Source organism: Cydia pomonella, chromosome 22 (genome assembly GCF_033807575.1).
Source record: "Cydia pomonella isolate Wapato2018A chromosome 22, ilCydPomo1, whole genome shotgun sequence".
Classification (NCBI taxonomy): Eukaryota; Metazoa; Arthropoda; class Insecta; order Lepidoptera; family Tortricidae; genus Cydia; species Cydia pomonella.
In genome coordinates, this window is record NC_084724.1 from 8,291,749 (window position 1) to 8,314,818 (window position 23,070).

At 36.5% G+C, this 23,070-nt stretch overlaps 1 protein-coding gene and 1 non-coding gene across 2 annotated transcripts in view; one reads left to right on the top strand and one right to left on the bottom strand.

The window, feature by feature from the left end:
* LOC133530152 (transcription factor Sox-17-alpha-A) overlaps positions 1 to 23,070 on the bottom strand; it is a 210,597-nt gene that overhangs the window by 33,181 nt on the left and 154,346 nt on the right. The window lies entirely within an intron of this gene.
* Trnas-uga (transfer RNA serine (anticodon UGA)) lies at positions 9,647 to 9,718 on the top strand. The gene has a single exon. It is a non-coding gene; the product is annotated as a tRNA-Ser (tRNA).

The window sequence follows — 23,070 nt, forward strand, 5'->3', positions numbered from 1 at the left end:
CATTACGCGCATAACTGCCCTTAACTCATAAAACATCTGGTGCATTATTATCCACAAGTTTTTATTCAAATTCTACACATTTCTTGCTATAATTAGTACATGTAGCTGGTCATTTAACGCTACTATGGAAGGGGCTAGTCAGTCATTTATGTATAACAAAGCAATTTAAACTTTACTCTATTAAACTAAAGTTTAAATTGTATTGAAGTCACGGTGCGATATGGGCTTGACTGGTCTATTCAATTCTCAATGTAAAACTAACTTTATTTACAAGTGAATATGATAGGTTTCCGAATGGATTCTTCGGAAATGGGCAGTCTTATGGAGATTAAGGTGGTTATGGTCAGTTTAATTAATTGATGCAATTAAAAAAAAAGTGTGAACAAGTTGTTGATGGTAGGATCTGTTTGTTTTTCTAATTTGTTATGATAGCAGATAGATATCATAATGTTTAATGTTAGTACAAGTGGGTGGTAGTTTACAGTTGGTTAGATAAACTAGAGTGAAGTCATCTCGACTTGGTAAAATGGGAAAACTGGTTTGACTAAGGTAACTGTAAAAGGAGTTTTGAGGCACATTTCTGGACTATGATAACAAACCAGTAGAAAAACCGATTAATTTAATAGACTTTGCAAGGACTTTTCGTATGTTATATGTCAGTCTGACAACTAAGATTAAAATACCTACTGACATGACATAAATTTATTTAAAACCTGACCAGTAATATATGATCACGCGCCATATTGCGGAATTTCATTGGAACAAAATTTTTCATACTAAACTGAACTGTCACCCTCTACATCAGACTAACAGCGCCCTCTTGGCAATGATCATATATTTCTGGTTGAGCTTTAATTCCGCTACCTAAAGGTTGTCTGGAAGCATTCTGGAAGAGATCGCTTTTTAGCGATAAGACCGCCTGTTGTTTATCTCTTCTTAATGTGTTATATTATTTGTATTGTTTCTGTATAATCTGTATTGAGGTGTGCAATAAAGAATATTTGTATTGTATTGTAATAAAATAACACCTCATACCTACAGGCGTCCAGCGACAAATTTCCGTTTAAAATTCAAATAATTTTCGAACACGAAGTGTGAGGGAGACGCGGAGTGTTTAAATTTCTCGAGTGTTACGGATTGACTATTAGCAATGAATATCTCAACAAGAGCTTTTCACTTAATATAATGCGTAATTTTTTCCGGAATATGCGGAAACGGTTGGAGTGCGTACACAGCGAAGGTCGATATTTAGAAAAGTAATTGTCGGAACATCAAAATAGGCATTCATTTTGTTTTCATAAAAATAAACTGAATTTAATTGGATTGAAATAGCCTTTATTCCTGACATATAGGTTTTTACATATTATTTGAAACAATCATACAATTATCCATTTATTTATTAATGTTTAATATTATTTTCTAACTTTTTTCTTCTTTGTCAGGCTATCATTGACATATGCCTCCAGGCGGCGCCACTCCTCGCGGTTTTTTGAGAGTTTAAAAGAATCTAAAAAAATAGTTGGTGTTTCAGTAAACCGCATTAATCTCATTAACCAGATGATAAGGTGTTACTGGGTCCCCGCGTGGGACCCATTGTGCCAACTTTCTCGGTGTCACCGTTCGCTTAATTATTTATAAGCGAGAGCTTTTGCTAATGTTGCTTTTTAATTGCTATTTTACAGTTATGACACGGTTATTTTGGGTGGCGACAGGATTTTAAAGGATTTGTTCGTAATTGACTACGTTTCATATTTTCGAAAAACCTAATCAATAAAAAAAGTTGTTAACAATTCAAAAAAATTTTTTTGATTATTTTTGATTTAATAAAACGAAAAATTAGTGTTACTGAATCAAGAGTGACCTTAGTCGTGACTGTGTCTCAAACTCGAACGCATTAAAAACTAGGCATATCATAGATTATACCAAATTGACACATAATAAGTTTGCCTTTGTTGTATTTAATTTACTCTGTAACTGTGTTTTTCGTGTTTTTATTTCTATGTACAATAAAGTATATACATACATACATACATAATAAGAAATCAAGCAAAGAGAATACTCAGTAGGTAGGTATTTACAGATTTCTTAAGATTGTTTTTTCTTTATAATTTTCTTTGAATCAGTAATAACGGTTTAGAATAGTACCAAGACATAGGTAACAATTGAATGTTATTTTTTTAAACGAGAACCAACCCCACAAACAAAAAAAAATTCAACATTAGTGTTAAAAAAAAGAAATTTAATGAAGATTGAGTGTGGGTTTTTTCTCGGTTGCAGAACGACGTCCATACAGGCCATATAAATACATTCAATTTTACGATAGGTACCTTTCACGGTGTCAGTACACGGCATTATACAAGCATAAATAATTAGCTAAGAGTCGTAAACATTCCATGATAGCGAAAAATCCCAACTCTATCCTCATTAACATTCAGGCGGAAGTAGTAATTTGCTGCTATCTCAGCAATTTAGAATCTGGGGTGCATTCTGATAGTTAAGAAGGTTTTATAGTCTCATATGAACCAGTATAACACTGCTCTTCGATTGGGGTTTAAATTATTTAATGACATTTCATTTCATGTTACTTATACGCTTATGTTGTGGGCATGTTCAAAATTTTAATAATATGGCTGCTGTTTCCTCAACATTAGCACACTGGCCACCATACGCTAAAAAAGCACAAAATTCAGCGTATTTGTCAACTTTTCGCGTCTAGTTTTCATCAAAAATCCCAAATGATTAGTACTGGAAATAATTGTCTTAACTAACGTATACTTTTTAAGTATTTATTTCATATTCAGAATAGTTGCTTTTCCGATTCACACAATATTAATATCCGTCATCATCCTTTCTGTATTGAAAAGTTTTATTGTATATTTTATTTTTATTTTAATACATACATACGAAAAACTAGCATCGGATGCACATTCTAAGAGAAATAGGGCAAAAGATTAAGCTAAAAAAAATAAAAAAATTAAGGGAAAAAATTAAGCTTTTAATTATACTTTAAGGCAAAAAGTCCATAGTCCATGCAATAAAATTTAAATAAAAAAAGTTTTAATCCCTTCATCGCACATAGTAAGTTTTCGAGGTCACGTTACCCCGGTTCGTGCAAGATCTCGCCTCGTTTGCGCCTACGCAACAAATATGTGCTCACCCCCAGTACTGACGCGATGGTGCGTTCAGTCACGGGTGGCTGCCCATACAACTGGAGCAAAGGTGAAAGAACATTCCATTTACCGTCAGTACACGGCAAAAACAACCATATAAACAAGCCCTTACCGACTATTACAACAGCAGATTCGATGTGGTGCATAAACGCCACGCTTGATGCGGTAAAAATGAAGAAATCGCAACCTTGTTATAAAGCATTAAAAGTGTCTTCAATCGCATTCGGTGCAAAGGTGAAAGACGGTCAGGTCGTATTCTCATAACGTAGATTAAGTAGAACACTGTTTAGTCCAGTGTAACCGTGACTTAGATATCTGAAAAAACTAAGTAATAGCGGAGTGCATTTAATACTGGTTTATCTTAGCGTATGACTCACCTGCGCTTGGCGATTCAAATAATGCTTCATAAGGTTTAATTACTGAAAAATCAACCTTAATACAATGTAGCAACGACCACAACTGATGAGGTACAAAGGTGAAAGAACAATTGCAATGGTACTAATACGGCTGAGACATTGGAATATAGTCTTTAAGTGTACTTGATAAGGTAGTGGTGTAAAGAGAAACTCAAGTTTTTTGCTGCAACGCACTTGAAAGTAGTCTAAAATGTATCAATGATCACTGCCACATCACATGCTTGTGATGTACAGTGTACATCGGATAATTAGATTGGAATACGCGACATATAGGTGAATAAATTAAATATTAAAGCTCTTACCTATACGAATACCGTTGGCAGTCCTAAACTTAAAAGCTTCAGCTATGTTAATATATACTTAAACTTGACTAACGGCCCGAAGAATCTTCGAAGAATGAGATACGAAAACGATAAGTTCTGGTTTAGATAAGTTCTCATTTAGATATCATTTGTATGTCGTATAATTGACAGAAGCAGCTCAATTCGGGCAACTATTAATGTCACTTTGACATTAGAAATATCGTAGACATGTAGATCTTATTGGGATCACAGCAGAAGCGAAATAAACGTCAATTTTTACATGTTTTTACATGGTAGATAAAGTGCTTAGTTAAATAGGAAGTTTTACCTGGCAGTTAATTTATTTGTTAATTAGCTATCCAATATTTTACTTGGACATTCCCTTAACGTAGAAATGTTCAAAAATATTCAACCTCATTATCAACCCTTAGGGGTTGAATTTCAAAAAATGTTTTCGTTATAGAGCTTTGGAGGGACTTTGTTGTCATACACTTGATCTCATAAAAAGTTGAAAACGGTAATTCCCAGTTATTTTAGCGCTTGAAACTGTCAACTCTTCGGTCACCAGTTACGTCAACCAGACGTTTCGCGATTTCTCCAAAAAACTTGTGCGCGCTGGGACCCCATGGACCTAGAGTTTCAACGCCAAAAATATTATGATATTAAAATATTACATACACACACACACACACACATTAAAATATTTTAATAGAAAGCAATTTACTTTTACGGCCTTTCAACTAAGCAGAATATAGAACAGTGACACATCGAAATGATGGGATTATTCACAATTCATTTCATACTTGAGTGTAACCTCATATCCAGTATAACTGAACCCGAAACCCATAACGAAGAGCGACGAGCTAAACATTAGTGGAATTGTGGAAACTGGTATATTTAAAATTGCCAAATTTTTTTTTCAAATGTTATTAATTATTGATACATTACTAATTACATAACGGGACAGTAAGAACTACATAACAAAGAGACAAAATTATCCTAAATGTCAGCCGTGTAAGCCTATAAGTTTGAGCGTAGTAACGGGGAGGTAGGACAGTGGCCTAATCAGAGGGCCTACCGCGAACCACGTTCGACGTGCTACCTCTCTGTCGCACTTGTAAATTCGTACGTAAGTGTGACAGGGAGGCAACACGTCGAACGTGGTTCGCGGTAAGCCCTCAGGTCCTTGTGTCCCATAAGTTAGGTACTAATATAGTTATTTTAGTATTTTCTTGTTACTAACAAATTATGGACACTTATTCGCCTGAAATAAATGCATTTTCTTTTTTTTACATAAGAGATTGCATATACTCGAGAAAATCCGTCACATTCCGTCGTGACTCGGGTGGTCGAGTCATTGAGTAGCCCAAGACACTGGAAGCCTTGGTCACTTTTGCGTTGCGTTTTGACATCTATTTCAGTTTATAATTCATATAGTAGTTTCTATTCGAAATAACACAAATCATAATATAATGTATCCTAGTAATATTAAAAGATGCAAGTTGTTGGTGGTATACTGTTAAAAAAAACAAGTTGTGGTCTTTACCTCTTTGTAGGGTATTTGACTTTATTTAAAATAAATTATTGCACGAAATAAAGTATACCTCCGACACCTCATACTCATCCATTCCAAAACAAAAAATGTTTTTCCGCTGCTAAATATTTTCAATTCCCGTGATTTTTTGTATGTTATTGACACAATGAAAAACTAGGTTTATAGGTTTTCCTTTTTTTTTTCAATATTTGCTATACCATTTTTTTGTTTAAATCTTAACCTATAAACCTAGAATATATTATGCTGAAGCGATCGACATAAAAATCAAATTGATTTGTTAAGAGTTAGTGGAAACCGTTTTCTCCCGAAATGGAATTTCATAGAAAAAGTACCGTTATTTCATTGGGATCGCAAAGCTATTCTTCCCTTTTAATAGAGAAACGTAGAAAGCAGTTAATTTTAGACACTAATTCGTATAGAACTATAAAGAGTAGATTACTTGACCGTGACGTCATTTCCTAGTGTTTCATATAAATTCCATAGTGGCAAATCGTTTTGACAGTTCGGAAAAAGAAACTGATTTGAATAGAATTCAAATACCCTATAGATCTCAAAGTCCTAGTTACATTGGTTGCACCTCACCTGGTGTGCAAGGAATTGGACAGGTAATTGGTAAACGTTTGAATACTTTACCCAAACAGGTCGGGTCGGGACCTATGGAAATCGCTTGCCCAATTGAATGCCGGCCTCGATGCACTGTTTACATTAATTATCGGTGATGTTTAATTTAATTTTAAGGAAATAATATAATTAAGGAAATAAGTTTTCTGTCAACAGGCAACTAACAGTTGTCGAGACAATTCTTACAAACCGAAACCAAATTAAGTTGCGTTGTTTTATCTTATCAGAGAGTTCCTGTGGTGGACACAGATGTTCGTCAAACCTTCTGTGTTGATCTTTAGATCAGCTCGATGGTACCATAATACTAATTGTCACCAACATTAATGGGAAGGGGGTCTAATTTAGCTTGTAAGATTTGATCCGAACATACATTACACACAAGCCAAATAAAAGTAATTTAGCTTGCAAGATTTGATCCGAACATACATTACATACAAGCTAAATAAAAGTAATTTAGGTTGCAAGATTTGATCCGAACATACATTACATACAAGCTAAATAAAAGTAATTTAGGTTGCAAGATTTGATCCGAACATACATTACATACAAGCTAAATAAAAGTAATTTAGGTTGCAAGATTTGATCCGAACATACATTACACACGAGCTAAATAAAAGTAATTTAGGTTGCAAGATTTGATCCGAACATACATTACATACAAGCTAAATAAAAGTAAATTGACCATTTACCAACATAAATTGAACCGTAAACAGTAACCGTCCGGTACGGTTTATGGTTCAATTTGTAACGGTTACTTGTCAATTGCAATTAACGTTCGACCAACACGGATTGACACAGTCATGTTGATGCATACTTAACGTGACCGGAGTAGCTCAGTTGGAGTGATCGGACTGATGTTCCGACAGGTTGGGAGTTAGGATATATCCTGAAGTTTGCTTTAAATTTTAAAACTAATGACCTCGGTACGTCTTTTATCGTTACCAGCTTTTATTTAACTTGCAAAGTCAGTATGTATCTAAATATGTTTGAACGAGTCAAATCTTTGACTTACGACTTATAATTTAAAAGCAATTCAAGTTAACTCGAAAACTTTATTTATTTATATTCAGATTCACACCTTCCCACTGGATATGTAAGTTTTTTAAGGCACGTCCTCACCGGAAATTGCGTCAGGTGTGTCCCCGCTTTATATTCCACGCGTGTGTGGATACGGCTTTACTTTGATGGCGATTTAGCTCCTGTTATATGGAATGAAATTGTATGCGAGCCTTGTCGGCCGCGTTCGCGCGCATTACTAAAATGTTTCTAGTGGATAGCTTTGCTAAAATTAACGATGACAAACGTTATTATAGGGTAGGGATATACAATTCTTAGGAATATTTTTCTTAAAGGACTTTTACAAAATGTTAAAGAAATATCCAAACTATAACAGGGAAGATGTCTTTTCTCTACCACCAGCTTGAGATTCAGTAGTCCATCTAATATCTTTATTCTTTCTTTTTTATTAAGCGAAACATATGACTCTGAGACCATAGTGTTGAATGGTGTGGACATTTCAGTACCTATAGTATGTTACTTAAAAAAAAAATTGCCTTATTAAAATTTATAGTTTTTGTTCATTATTTCTGTATGTAGTTTTGCACGTTGTAATTTGAAAGAGCCTGACAGAGGTAATACTGAGAAAAAAATATTTATAACAATCGATATTGCATTAACGTTTTGATTAACGTATGAATGTATAACGTACAGGCTCATATGGACCTGTCGAACAAAACAGTAAATTTTACTGTTCCGAAACGACAGTAAATTTTACTGTTTTGAGTGGCTAAATTGTAGTGACTGTTCTTTATTTTTTATCGTTTTTTAGATATCGATACTTAGAAATGTTCAAACAGTTAAAGTTACTGTATTGTATTTTACTGTTTTTCAAACACTTGTTAATATTTTATGAAGCAGTTAATCTTAATGAAAATCACTTTAATGTGTTCCTCTATAATATATATATATTTTTCAATAGAGGGTTCATAACGTCGTTATATACTTAATATTCATTTTACGCGATATAATCCGCTTACATAATTTTATTTCATGTTAAAGATTTGTTGTATAAAACGGTTGAGTTAGCCCAGAAGCCAAATTCTAGTGCGTACACTATAGCCTACATACATATTAGTGTTGCCTAAGTAATTAGATTGTAGCGGGGCAGATGGTCGAGTCAAGGCCGGTGTTGCAACGGTTGCAATAGGCGTGGCGTAAACTCGTTAATTGGGAGGCTGGACTACAGGGGGATTCTATTTTACACGTATGAGTTACTGTCGGCACAGTTAACGAATGACGCGTGAATCTTATTACGATCATTTAATTGGTACTTCTTTGTTTGTGAGTCAGTTCCTTACTTAATTATCCATTCTTCCTATACAACTGGTATGGCGACGTGGGTACTAAAGTTGGGACAATTATGGTACAGTCAGCATCAAAAGTAGCGGATGAAACAACGCGCCAAAAGCATCTGATATTCCGGATAAATTTTCTAAATGTAGATAAATCTGTAAAATTCAAGCCCAAAAATACATATTTTACAGTCTAAATTAATCTATATATAGAACTATCACTTTGTGTTAAGCTGTTACAGAATGGTAGATACTTTTGAAGCGTTGTTTGATCCGCTACTTTTGATGCCGACTGTACCTAAAGAAAGAAAGGAGTGGTAAAAATACCTGTTTTATTAGTATCTGTGTTTTTTTAATCGAGAATTTAAGCCCACAACGAAAAAAGCACAGTTAGTAACCTACTTGAAATTAATGTACAATGTACAGTTAAAGGCGTTGTTGCTTCATTTAAGTCTAATTGAAATTGGATTATAAATAAATAAAACGTCCATACCTGCCTTCAATACTCTTCATAACTCTTAAATGAATTTATTTTCAAAGTATCATGGAAATTATTATAATAACATCATGTTGTTAAACCTACATCGTTTAATAAATTGTGACTTTATTTATATATATATATATATAAATGACTCAATTGTGAAAGGCAAGTAACCTTCTACAATTTACAATTTGACACCGTATTAGGAACACCCTATTCATAAGAACAGTTAAAACCGTGCGAAAATCTGATACCACGTTTTATGTATGTAAGAATATTTTTTCTCGGAACAATGGGTCGGCCATATGTACCGGCTTTTGGCTTAATTGAGCTCTTAATTTAGTTTTCTAATTCTAAAAATGCAGTAATCTAATTATGATTGAGAAACTGTACGCGACTTTTTAATGGTTAAGTTTTTCGTAACACAGTTTCTATTTTACTATTAGGAAATAAATTTGGTTAGTTATTCTATGAAAATATAATTTGAACTTTATAAATTAATCATTTAAACTGAAATTGATGTCATATATTATAAAAGTGACCATGGCCTTCCGGATCCAATGCTGGAATTGAATAAGCCGGTAGAGGGCGCCGTAAGGGCCAACACACATACCCACGAATCCCACGATACGACGTCGTCTCACGTTGCGGCGTCGTGCAACGTTACGGCGTCGTATCGCGGGGCTAACACACATACTAAGGCCTTAAGAAATAGCATATACTTAAGAAAATTTTACCCAAGCCGCCGTGGCCCAGGTGGCCGAGGGGTCTTGGCATCTGTCGTGAATACAGAGGACGCTGGTTTGATTCCAGCCCTGGGCACTGGAGGCCGTGGTCACTTTTTCTTTCGTATATGACATCTGTTTCAGTTTATAGCTCCTATTTGTTAATTGGACAATTTTACTAAAGTAATATTCAATATTCTTGGCTTCTTTTTGTGCCGTTTTTGAGTACCGATGAACTGGTAACAAAATGTAATACAGAAAAATAACATGAATTCAACATCACTTTTTTTTTAAATAGCCTATTTTGTGTCCCACTGCTGGGCAAAGGCCTCCCTTTTTTTCTGCCACTCATCACGGTTTGGAACATGTTCCCGCCAGTCGCTGCAAAAAGCGTCGAGGTCATCCCGCCATCTCTTTTTTGGTCTGCCTCTACCCCGGCTAATCACTATTATATAAATTAAAAATTCAAAAAAACACAAACGCTTATCATAAAATTTTAAATAATTTTCTACCAAAAATGCCTTACAGCACTTTGGAAAAGAGCTGATACTCTTCAAACTGCTTCAAACCGCAAAAAAAATCGGTTTCAGTAAAAAAATAACATCGAAATCGGGCCATCCGTATGAGAGCTACGATGCCACAGACAGACGCACAGTCAGACATTAGCATCAAACATATAACATCTACCTTTTTGCGTCGGGGGTAAAACAATGGCACTTACATACAATAGACCAAACGCGCTCTGTGTATTTGCTAAAATAGGTAAATAAAAGCAATCTATTATACAAACGATTGGTTCAGCAAAATCGTCTAGAGTTCGTCTAACTCTTCACCGACTTTGACAGAACAAAGTGTGGAAGTTTCATCGTAGTAGTCTCAAGTAAAATGTGACGTATATGAGGACAGTTCCGCAGTTATTGCAGAGTTATCTTGGTCTGACTACATCATCTCTCATATTTATTTCACCGTTTTCTAATTAAGGGCACCTTTCTTATAAAATGTGTAAGTCCTTTTTTTCCCTACTGTAGTCATATTTTATAAAAGTTGGTGTTGAAATGAATTTGTCGCAAAACTTGGCACTAGTCATTCAATATAACCATTGATTAAGCTGCTGGTCATTGATTGGTCAATCCGAGCGAGTTGTGACCGCTGGTCTGCGATTGGTCAGAGCGGAAAAGTGCGACGTCATTGAGGCTACTGTGCGTGGTCCAGTAATTACCGTGGAAATGTACAGTTAAAGATGTGTAGATGTTTTCACCTTATTACAAAGGAATAAGGTGCAAAACTATATAGATGATTTGAAGTTCTTTGAGTTCTTTACTTTTTTTGATGAATATTGACTATGGATCATCGTAAGAATCTTATTGGGAGTAATAAGGAATATTTTTGCGGAGCATTTCAACCATACTTATTTTGGAAGTCGCCATGAGAAAACTTATCAGTTTATAAAACAATCTTTTCTCGATATTTATTTATCATAACAGATACGCAATCGCTATCAAAATATTTTCAACTAGCTGTGCCCGCGGCTCCGCCCGCGTGGTATTCGGTCTGTGTCAGTAACCGGCTCATTCACCGCTAATTTATCTGCCTCTCCCCTGGAGGTGGAACTTGAAGTAAAGTTGACAGATGGATACGCTAGAGGACTGAAGTCTAGATAAAATATTTTATAATTAGGTACCACTTAATAATACTACACTCCAAAATCAATTTTTATTTTTTTCAAATTCGTCCTTATTAAAATTTTTGACGTGATTTAAACGACATAGAGTAGTAGATGTATATCGGACAATACAGTTCCACTTTTGTATTTTTTTTTACATCCTTGACTGTACCTATACAAATCATGTCCATGGAAAATATCATCCAAATCGGTGCTCCAGACCAATCAGTCTAAGCATGAAAAGGTAAGAAATATACCCATAGAAATCCATACTTCCGAACACTATCGAATTTAGGTGTAATACCCATTTTATGCACCCCGTCAGGATTTGCACCTCAATGAGGTTTCGCTGCAGCTGCACTACTTCGGAGGCGACAAATTCCGAAGAAGCATGATTGGAGCTCCAACTTTCAGGGTTAATGTGTGTGCTGGGAGTCCTGAAGCACTCAATGAGCTAAGGAACTAAGGAACTCTACCACCCGGTAGCGTTCCTTAGTTATGTTGTGACATTGCCTTCATCCAAGACAGTGTTTAATGGAATTATATACTGCACGTTCACCTTCGATTTCCGCCTGCTCATTTTTCTGCGTGAGCATGGACCGTTCCTCTATGGGCGTGAGTATGGATCTCTCACAAACTCAAGAATGGCTCAGGTCTCCGTACACGCTACGAATGAGGTTTTCAATGGATGGAACGATCCTGCATAACGTCTCTGGTAGTTGTGGCTACGCCTAAAATCACGATCGTCGCTATAGTTTCGTACCCTCAATGCGTTGCGAGACTTTGGTGAAAGGTTCGCTTTTTTTCGGGAAGGCATTTTCAGTTTTTAGTTCTTATGGCATTATAACGCGTATAAAATGCGAGTCCCAAATCGTTTGACATTTACACCGCAAACATCAGAGATTTTTTTTTTCATAGTACCCACCGTCGTAGCCATTATTAAGTGCTTAAAAGCGGCGATACGTATGAATATGGATACGATAAAATTACGATTAGGTATAATTCATCACGGAGAAAATATTTTTTTAAATAATTATGCAGTTATACGCGTGTTGATATGTGTATCGATTTTGCCACTACTTAACTATGTAAGTATTAAACTCATTTTTAACCGACTTCAAGATTTCAACAGGAGGAGAATCGAGGGAACTCCTCAAATATGAAAGTCATACATATAATGATTTTTGTATTTTCTTTAACAAATCTAGCATTTACATTTAAAAAAATGACATTTGATGAAGTGGAACTGCTGATGATGATCAGAATGGAACTCTTCAACGATACACAGTACACGTTTGGCGATTTGTCCTCTTCGCTGTGTTTGTTAAGTAAATTAGATTTTCAAGACAAATTTTTGTCAAGTTCGAGTTCTGACGATAGGGTCCATGAGGAATCGAGGGAACTCTTCAAATGTGAAAGGCATACATATAGTGATTTTTGTATTTTCATCAACAAATCAAGTATTTACATTTGTAGAAGTGACATTTGATGAAGTGGAACTGTTCATGATGAACAGAATGGAACTCTTCAACGATGCATAGTTCACGTTTGGCAATTTGTTCTCTGTGCATGTTTGTCAAGTAGTTAGGTGTTCAAGACACATTTTTATATTTCTATCCTATTCAGTTTTTTTAATAATTATCTGGTGCTTTATTTCATGCATGGTGTGAAATAATTTATCTTAAATACAGTCGAATACCCTATTGCGGGTATCTTACCAGTCAACCATAGGGCAAATCTGAAATGTGTCAAGGTGGGTGCAGTGACAAAAAAAAACATGTTACCTCCTTTTCTACATAATTAGGCGTAGGTCGCTGTCTTTTTAATTTAATGTATGAAATCAAAAATCAACAATAATCGTTCTTTCTGCGGTCTACCTCATTGAAGTCGGTTTTTTTTTCTTAAAAATTATTAGTTTACTTGATTACTAAATTTTTACTCAGTTTCCCAAAAGATGGCACTGTGCAATGTATGGCAATTAATTTACTGTCGTTTAATTTCGTTGTATTATTACATCAACACAATTGAAATTGAATTGATATCCGTACCCCGCTCTTCTAACTTTAGAGTTAATTTGGCAAAATCCTTCCTCGGTGGCTTAATTTCAGTACTATATCTGTTAGTTTAGCAGGGTACTCGATACTCGTAGCACATATTTGTTGAAAAAAGTTTGCACCTCCTTCCTCCATAAGATTCAGGTGCAAACTTAACTCAATCGAGTGTAGTGGCTACCCCCCATTCTAGGGGTTGAATTTTTATAGCCTATAACTTTGCCGGGCATTTTCTCGACAGATTAGTAAAGTTTGCATCAAAATCCGTTCAGCCGTTTTCACGTGATGCGAGGTCAAATAAACAGACAAACAGAGAAACAGACAAACAGACAAAAATTCTAAAAACTGTTGGAACGTGTTCTGTTAACGATTCTTAGTATCCCCAGCCTACTTTTTTTCGAATATCTTCCATATACAGACTTTCAACCCCCTTCAGCTTTATTATATGTATAGATAATGTTAATGTCCAGAGAGGTAAATGAGAACTACGTTTGTATGAAAAAGCGATTTCGCGCGGGTCCTCTGCTTTCGTTATAAATGCAAGTTATAGATAAAAGCACTATAATATGTGCACCGTTCTCCTAAAGGAATTTCGCCTAATGCGAGGCCAAAGGGCCCGCAAAAACATATTCCGCAACACATAATGATATTGGACAAAAGATGCATAAAAACGTCCTCATAGACAATGTCCGCCCTTCGGGTTTTCGCAACGGTTTGCGCAAACCGTGCGTGCAAGCCCGTGCGAAAAGTTTTCTTATTAAAACGGTTTTCATTGTCATGTGGGTAGATTGGGCTTATGAGATAATTGGCTGGTTAATTCTGTTTAGTGTTTTAGGTTTGGGGTACGGTTCGCAGTGGATACGTAATAGCCACATCAAGCATAACGTAGAAATTAAAAAACCAATTTGGATTTGGGATTTGTTGCGCAAGCATGCGAAAAAGATACATGCGTGACATATATACAAAAAAAAATGTGGAATTTCTTCCTCCTCCTTTTTTGATGTCGGTTAAAAAGAGGTATACCTACTTTGGGCGGCATGTATTGCAACCCTATGAAGTACAGAGCATTACGGCCCAAAGAATCTGGAATATCCTGAATTCAAAATTAGTAATGAACGGCATTAGTAATAAACTTTAAAGGGCCGTTAGAATAGATCACTACTTGGTCGACGTGGCACTCAAAGACCCACAATACCCTTAATATAATATTGTAATAATAAACCCCGAAACCACGTAAAAAATTGTCTGTTTCATACATTTCGGCTGATACCATGTTGATATTTTATGTAAATATTTAGTACTTAAAAATTTAAATCAAAACTGTAGTATACCAAAGCCAAAATAGTTAGTAGGATACAGTGTCAGAAGAATTAAAAAAATACCAATATATCAAAGCTGTTAAAAACTCTACAATGTTCAAAATATCTACTAATGTAACATCGATAATCGATAACAGACATGTCGATATTTGATTTTGTCCATCATTTTATTTTGCTACAAAAACTTCTGTCTGCAAATAACTGGGTTTTGTAATGGATGTTTCGCTTGTCATGAAGCATTATTAATTCAGCAAATTAATTCTTGCTGGTTTTTTAACGTTAACACTAACTTTGCGGTTCAACACAATGTTCATTTTCAATTTCATACAATGACGAGTAATTTACCTACATCGAGTAACACATTAGAAAACGTCTCCTGCATCCCAGGCGTACCTTATTTGACTTATTTCTATGATAAGTATAGAACGCAAACGAATAGATGAACCGCCTAATGTAAGCAATTACCATCGCCCATGGACACCTGCTACACCAGAGGGTTGGAAGTACGTTGCCGGCATTTAAGATAGGAGTACCCTCTTTTACTCAAACCAAAAGCTAGCTTAGTCGAAATAGTGGAATTAAGTCCAACATTTATAGTATAAATGCATAATATTTCTAGTCCTCTCGTTCGTAGCAGGTGATCATCTAGCAAAGTTAGTTTCTTGAAATATATAAAAGCGTCATTTCCACCAATGCACCAAGTTTCTTGACCCTTAATTTAACAAATCAGCAGTAAACATATTTAATTCCAACATGCAATTACTCTATACACCGTTAATACGATAACATCGTGCGAACCAACATATATGCTCACCGAACCAATCAAATTTCACACTTACGTCCTTGTTATAAGGTGATTATAAACGGCAGTTTAAGGTATGTAATTTTCTATACAGACCATGCATTGTGTTGGCAGTGAAAACGTTAGTATTTTCTCACGAAAAAAGGAAAACTTACGGTACGCCGTGTCGAAACCTCTTGCGACACTCGTGTTATACTCGTGTGGTGAATGGTGGTAAGTGACCGGGCCGCGAAAAAATGGCGGGTACATAGAATAATATGTAATATTTTATAGCTGTGACCTTTGGCCTAGATGTCAAATATATGACATTTTCTTTTTATTTTGTGCTACCTTCACGTATACGCAGAATTTGCTAGCGTAATCTACCTACTCTCCTAACTTCGGCGGAATTTAGGAAGCTGCTATCAAATCGGTCAAATTCCACCTTAAGCGAATTATACGGATAAAGCTATTCTTCGTTTTTTTGTATGTGAACAAAGGTAAAAATGTGTTGACGTGTCTTTTTATTGATAATTATTGAAAAACGCTTAAAAAAAATAATTAATCTGTTTATTTCAGTGTTTGTTTTCGTTGAGGTACAGTCTGAACTCAGTTACAATCTCTATATTTGGAGATTATCTTAACTAAGTTTAGCCTTAACTAAGTATATAATTAGTCCTGTTGGCAGTTAGTGCTTACATGTTATTATAATACTATTTGTAACAAAATTAATTAATTTTTATCAGTGCTTTCTTAAGTGTACTCTTTATTTTATCAGGATGTTTTTCTAAAGTTTCTACTACTTGTTTGGGTAAGCTGTTCAGGATATTAGTCAGGTATGTTGGCCAGAGCCTTTTCCCTTATGCCTAAAATAGTTTATATTTTGGACCCGGGTACGTCCTTAAACTACGTCCACAAGAGAGGTATGGGCACTGTGAATGTCATCTCGCTCTGTGTGGTAGGGCACAGCACAGCGGATGTCATTCCAGATCTAGAGCAGAGCCCTACTGGGGAAGTACCTCCACCTTACAGAAAATCGCAGCCAAATGACACTAGACCCTACTCATAGTGTTGTGTTCCTGCCGGTGAGTAAGGTTGCCAGAGCTCAACGAGGGTGCGAAGTGTTAGGGTCGGCAACGCGCATGTAACTCCTCTGGAGTTGCAGGCGTACATAGGCTACGGATACTGCTTACCATCAGGCGGGCCGTATGCTTGTTTGCCACCAACATAGTATAAAAAAAAATTACTTATGAAAGCAAAAGAATGTCGATAATCGTATACGATTTATAAATAATACATATTTGCTGTGACTTATTAAAAAAAAAGTGGTTTTAATAAAAAGACTCGTCAAGAGCGCTAACCTTCATTCTAATGCTAATGCTGTCGTTTGAGGAGCTGAACTTGTTATTTTCCAAATTGAGTCGATTCTAAACTCCAGACCTCTATCTCGTCAGACCCAACTGTTAATTCCCCTCAGACATCAGGCCACTTTCAGGTGGGGCGGTCCTCATTTTTTAACCCTTTTGGTATCTCTAGTAAAGAAATAAGAATTTCAACATGTATGGCTCCTTAAACAGGCGCAGGTCCCAAGTTGGTCGCTGTAAGCAAAACATGGCCAAACGGGGACTGCTCCGTAGCCCCTCGACTCAATGTACCTGCGACACAGCAACGCAAACCATGGCAGATCTACTGGCGTGCCCCGCATGCCCGCATCACTCGGAGCTGGATCTGAGAGACGCGACAGCCAGGGTTGTCAACACCGCTGCCTACTGGACATCCAAAATAATAATAATATAATAATTCAGCCTATATACGTCCCACTGCTGGGTACAGGGCCTGTACTACAGGCCTCCTCTCATGCGCGAGAGGGCTCGGGCTATAGTCCCCACGCTTCACGCATACATAGATTTGCCGCATGCATTGGAATGGACTGGACATCCTTTGTATGAAAAAGGAACCTCGACACGAAAAGAAGAATATGCATAGCGCTGACAGTTTCATCTCAATAACGTGTTGTTGTGAAGCCTCTACTTATAGGCAGTGATACCTAACTACGTAAAATTAATGCTAAAATATTGATTAACCCATTACTTGAAATGGCCAATCAAACCCACGTCCAACTAAACATTCAAAATATTGCTAATAAACATAGTTGACCTTTCCCTCCCACACACAGCAAATCTTACTATTACTCATACATTTGATGGATACGAGTTTTAAAACAATAAAATACAAGGAGCCTAGCTTGAGATTAATGATAGACAGACGGACGTATTCGTATTAAGTCAGTTATTGACAAAAGGGCTTAAGAGCATATAGGTTTCTGTAGTAATAAAACGTTGATCGCAAGCATGGTGAACATATGCGCATATGTATGTGCCACAGACATATGTTTAAGTAAATCGACCAAATGCAGCGACTTGCGAGCTTAAGGCTTAATAAAATTGTAAGGCAATTTTAATTAAGTTCTAGAACATTCAATCTCGTAACAAAAGATCAAGATCATGCTCTACGGAGCTCTATAAAACTTTTATATCAAATATATTTTGTTTCGAGATTGAATGTTCTACAACTTAATTAAAACGGCCTTATAATCTTATTTATCTAGATTATGATTTTTTTAACGATATAAGCAAATAACGTATACGAACTTGTGTTTACAGGCAAGAATTGGTTTCCAATAAGTTACATGAATAAAAGGAGCATACCACGGTCTTACGGGAGTAAGGACGCATTTTATTTCCTGTGTTGGGACTTTTTTCGGCGTCTTAAGCAGGCGATAATTTTTCTGTGCATATTTTTAACCATTAGTCACAGAAAAGGAAATCCTGTGCCTGCAAATCTTCAGAAAATTATCGTTTGTACCGGACAACGATAGACAATTTCATGGAATGCTCCAAAAGACATTACATAAATACCGCATCATGGAGGGACCGAAGCTTATTTAAGCTGCCTGTCCACAGAGGCGGAGCTGAGCGGAGATGTGAGGAAGCGACCTATAGCGTTAGCTGTATTCTCCGCTCGGTTTAGTGAACAGGCGGCCTAAGTATTTAGTTGCGTTATACACATTTTTTTGTATGATTAACTGATGAATGGTGTCTATATAAATATATGTCTGTGGCATGCACCTACGCATCTCTTAGTATTTCGCAAGAGTTAAGCAACGAATTTTAAGCCCAATTTGTCTGGTTGATAGCATCTTGACGTTCTAAGGGGTGAAATGTTTTCTGAATTAATTGGAATCAAGTCACTTGAGCGTTAAGACAATTGCAAATTGTTTTGAATATTGAGAAGTTTGTATGATACTGTTTTTTTTATACCACGTCAGTGGCAAACAAGTATACGGCCCGCCTGATGGTAAGCAGTCACCGTAGCCTATGGACGCCTGCAACTCCAGAGGTGTTACATGCGCGTTGCCGACCCTTTAATACATAATATACTATATTCCTATGTGTCATGTCTGGTGTATACTGTAAGTGACATTATAAAAATAAAATAAAAAATAAAAATAATACAATAATAATAAAATAATAAATACATACAAAATCGAAACTCATCCACAAATTGCCCTTTCCCGGCCTCTGCAATAATGTACTATTATTTATTTGAACCATTCATACATTGAATCATTGGCCAGCCTTGGATCAGGAAAAACCGAACTGTCGCCATTAATACACCTTTCAGGAGGCTGATTCTAATGAAGCGATTTGTTACTGTTCTTATATGGCCTTGACACGACTGGCACTCACGCGCACCAATAAGTGTGATCAAGATGCCTGTTAAGAGGAAAGAGGACGGCCGATTCTCCATACAAACGAAGGCCCCATTTTCCTCACTGGATATAGACAGTGTGGAATATATTTTTACATAATTTGATGTATGTTAACCATAGTTATGGCCCTACATTTGACTTTTTTCGATTATTGTATGATTACAAAAATTAGGAGCGAAAAACATTTCATAAAAAAATTTCAATGCTTCTCACTCCTATAATAATTAAAAATGTATTTATTTAAGAGGTATGGGCATTGTGAATGTCAACTCGCTTTGTGTGGTACATTCGAGATCTAGAGCAGAGTCCAACTGGGGGTCACAGAAAACCGCAGCCAAATAACACTAGAACCTACTCATAGTGTTGTGTTCCTGCCGGTGGTGAGTAAGGTTGCCAGAGCTCAACAGGGTGCGGAGTGTTAGGGTCGGCAACGCGCATGTAACTCCTCTGGAGTTGCAGGCGTCTATAGGCTACGGAGACTGCTTACCATCAGGCAGGCCGTATGCTAGTTTGTCACCAAAGTAGTATAAAATACATAATCAGCCTCTTGAAAGGTGTAAAAACGGCGATAGTTCCAATAAGGTCATATCAAAACAAGTCCAAAACGGTAACAAATTGTATCCGAATCGTGGCAGCATGGTTCCATTTTTATCGCTTGTCATTATGCCCGTCACTTTCGCGCTTACATACTTGTTAGAGCGTGACAGGCATGGTGACAAATGATAAAGAGCCGACCATCTTAGCCCTACTGGGCCGTAATTAAGCTGCCGTGACAAGGCGACATTAGTTACACTAGATCTGGATTTTATTGATAGTTTATGTTGATGCGGTATGCTAATTATAATTACTGTTAGAACTTGTTTGCAGCTGTAATAGTGTATTTACCCGACTCTAAGATGGGTGGATAATGTTTTTCGATTGCCTTGCATATAACTAATAATTTCGCCTGAAGAGAGGAAAATTTCTAAGAGCAAATTATTATAACTTAAGAAAAGTTATAGGCGTTCCAAAATTGAAGCGTTTACCTTGTGAGAAATACTACAAGTTGCCTTTAATCACACCTGGGTAAGCGAGAAATGTGCACGTGCTAACGAGCTCCCGAGCACCGAAAGAGAAAGAGACAAGCTCATGTTTAACAACGAGTATGACAAAGATGAATGTGCACAAATCACACGAGGTTATTTCGGCTACTTTTTTGAACCCCCCTTGGTGATATTTGGTGAGGTTCTTGGCCAACCAAGTATGTAAGTATTTTGTACAATTTGCTCAAAAGTTCAGTGTTGTCATAATTACAGCATTCCTTCTTTTTCCCTTGGATGCGGACGTGATTTGACGACCGGTTTGGCTTAGTGCGTAGTGACCCTGCCTACGAAGCTGATGGTCCCGGGTTCAAATCCTGGTAAGGGCATTTATTCGTGTGATGAGCATGGATATTTGTTCCTGAGTCATGGGTGTTTTCTATGTATTTAAGTATTTATAAATATTTATATATTATATATATCGGTGTCTAAGTACCCTCAACACAAGCCTTATTGAGGTTACTGTGGGACTTAGTCAATTTGTGTAAAAATGTCCTATAATATTTATTTATTTATTTTATTTATTTATATATATTTGAACTTTGAGATTTTAAGGTGCAGTCAGGAGAAAATTTAAACAGTCGTGGCGCTCTTATGGATTTTAGAACGGTTGCCAAAAAATACGAATAACAATCCCTAAGGCCCTTTTTAAGTAACTTCATAGATTCGAAATTTGATTTCGTGACTTTCACTGGATAGAAAAAAAATCACGAAGATAGGTTTAAAACGCGCTTTAAATATTAGTTACAATTTTTGAAATAAAGTTAAAAGTACGAAAATTGCTTCTAAAATGGCCAATTTTTTTTTGATCGAACTCATCTATAACTCTTTTTTAGGGTTCCGTACCTCAAAAGGAAATAACGGAACCCTTATAGAATCACTTTGTTGTCCGTCCGTCCGTCCGTCTGTCTGTCTGTCAAGATCCTTTTTCTCAGGAACGCGTGGAGGTATCAAGCTGGAATTTATATCAAATACTCAGATCTACTGTCCCTTGGAGCTGTGAAAAAATTTAATTTCTAAGCCAACGCAATCAAAAGATACAGCCGTTTATGTCGCAAATATCCGCAAATTTTCGACACTCGCAACGGAATCAAAACCTACAGGGTACTTCCCGTGAACTCAGAATCTTGAAATTTGGTACGAAGCATTGTCTTATAGCACAGATAAAGGAAAAATTGGGAGAACCGTAAATTTTTAGTTACATCATATGATAATATATACCTACAGGTTTGTACGGAACCCTCGGTGCGGGAGTCCGACTCGCAATTGGCCGGTTTTTTAAATTAGAACTTACTAAAAATAATAAGTCGATAACCTGATATCCGCGATCCCTGGCACGCATAGCCGTCTCGCTTACACTTACGCTCGGTGTGCTCAGATTGAGAGAACCTGAACCACAGTTCCTTAAGGGTTTCCCAAAACTTTTCTAGGGTAAATAGTAGGTAGTAACACAATGTAGATGTCGGCGGCCGATCGTAATGTTTCTGTGTAATGTTTTGACGGCAGTCATATTAAACCAATAAATAGGTAGGATAGGTTCGTTATGTTGCTTCAGATGCCCGAAGGGCACACTAACCAGAAATATGAGCCCGTCGACTCAGAAAACGAAGATTTTCACGTTTCACGATATGCCTAGGAATATCACGACCTGCCTGATTTTCCGATCAGCCGCCGATATAGATACTAAGTACCACGACGTAGGTATTACTCATATACGTAGTACCACAGCACCACAGCAGCGATGCGTGGCGACGCAAGAGCGGATCTTGCCTCAGCCTCATTCGAGATTCTAGGTCGCAATCGTTAATTAGCTGAGATAAGTGTATTAATTGTACGCCATTGGAGCCTGTTATCGCGCCATCTGGCGAGAACATCGCTGGTTATTTCGTACATGAACGGTCGCGAGTTTTCAGTGAGGGGGTTAATATATATTGCGAAATACTTGACTCTCTCTCGTTTCAATTAACTGCAGTCATAGAGAAATAAGTAAGCGTAGAGTTCTCACTTCATACATCAGTTTTCTCACCAAACGCTTATTATTTTCGTAGTCGACATCTAGCGTCAAGTAGCAGTAGCAAGTAATTTATCAGTACTGCTACTTGACAATAAAAGAACGTTTCCTTTAAGTAAAATGAGCTGACTTGAGGTTTTAAGGCACTTTTACTCCAGGGCCCATTCATTTTTTGCACGCTGTATAACAATCCATACATCAAGTTATTCATTGATATTCCCAACTTTAATAAGTAGAGAACAGGTGTTTTTCACTATCTAAGAGTTATAATACAAATATTTATAAATATATTAGCCTTAAAAAACTTATTATTTCAAGAACTGTACGAATACTTAACTACATGCAACGTGCCATTATTCATTCTTCGTATTTAGGTATTTTTAAACCAGATTTTTTTTTGTAACTATACTTAACTTACAAGTAACCATCAGGTGTGATCGTGGTCAAACGACTGCCTATCCTCCATAAAAAAAACTACAATTTTTTGTACGTGTTGACTTAGGTATGCAATTATTTTTTACATGTCAAGCTTACTGTTTACAGATTATGTACCGACCTACTAAACTGTTTTATTTCGCGAACCCTAGTGACAAACTAACTTACCTCTCATGATTTTCTGTATTGATAAGGTTACCATGCTGGAGCATAGAGGTTCTCTCCAACGATTAAGATTAAGACAAACTAACTTACCTCTCATGATTTTCTGTATTGATAAGGTTACCATGCTGGAGCATAGAGGTACTCTCCAACGATTAAGATTGAGACAAACTAAC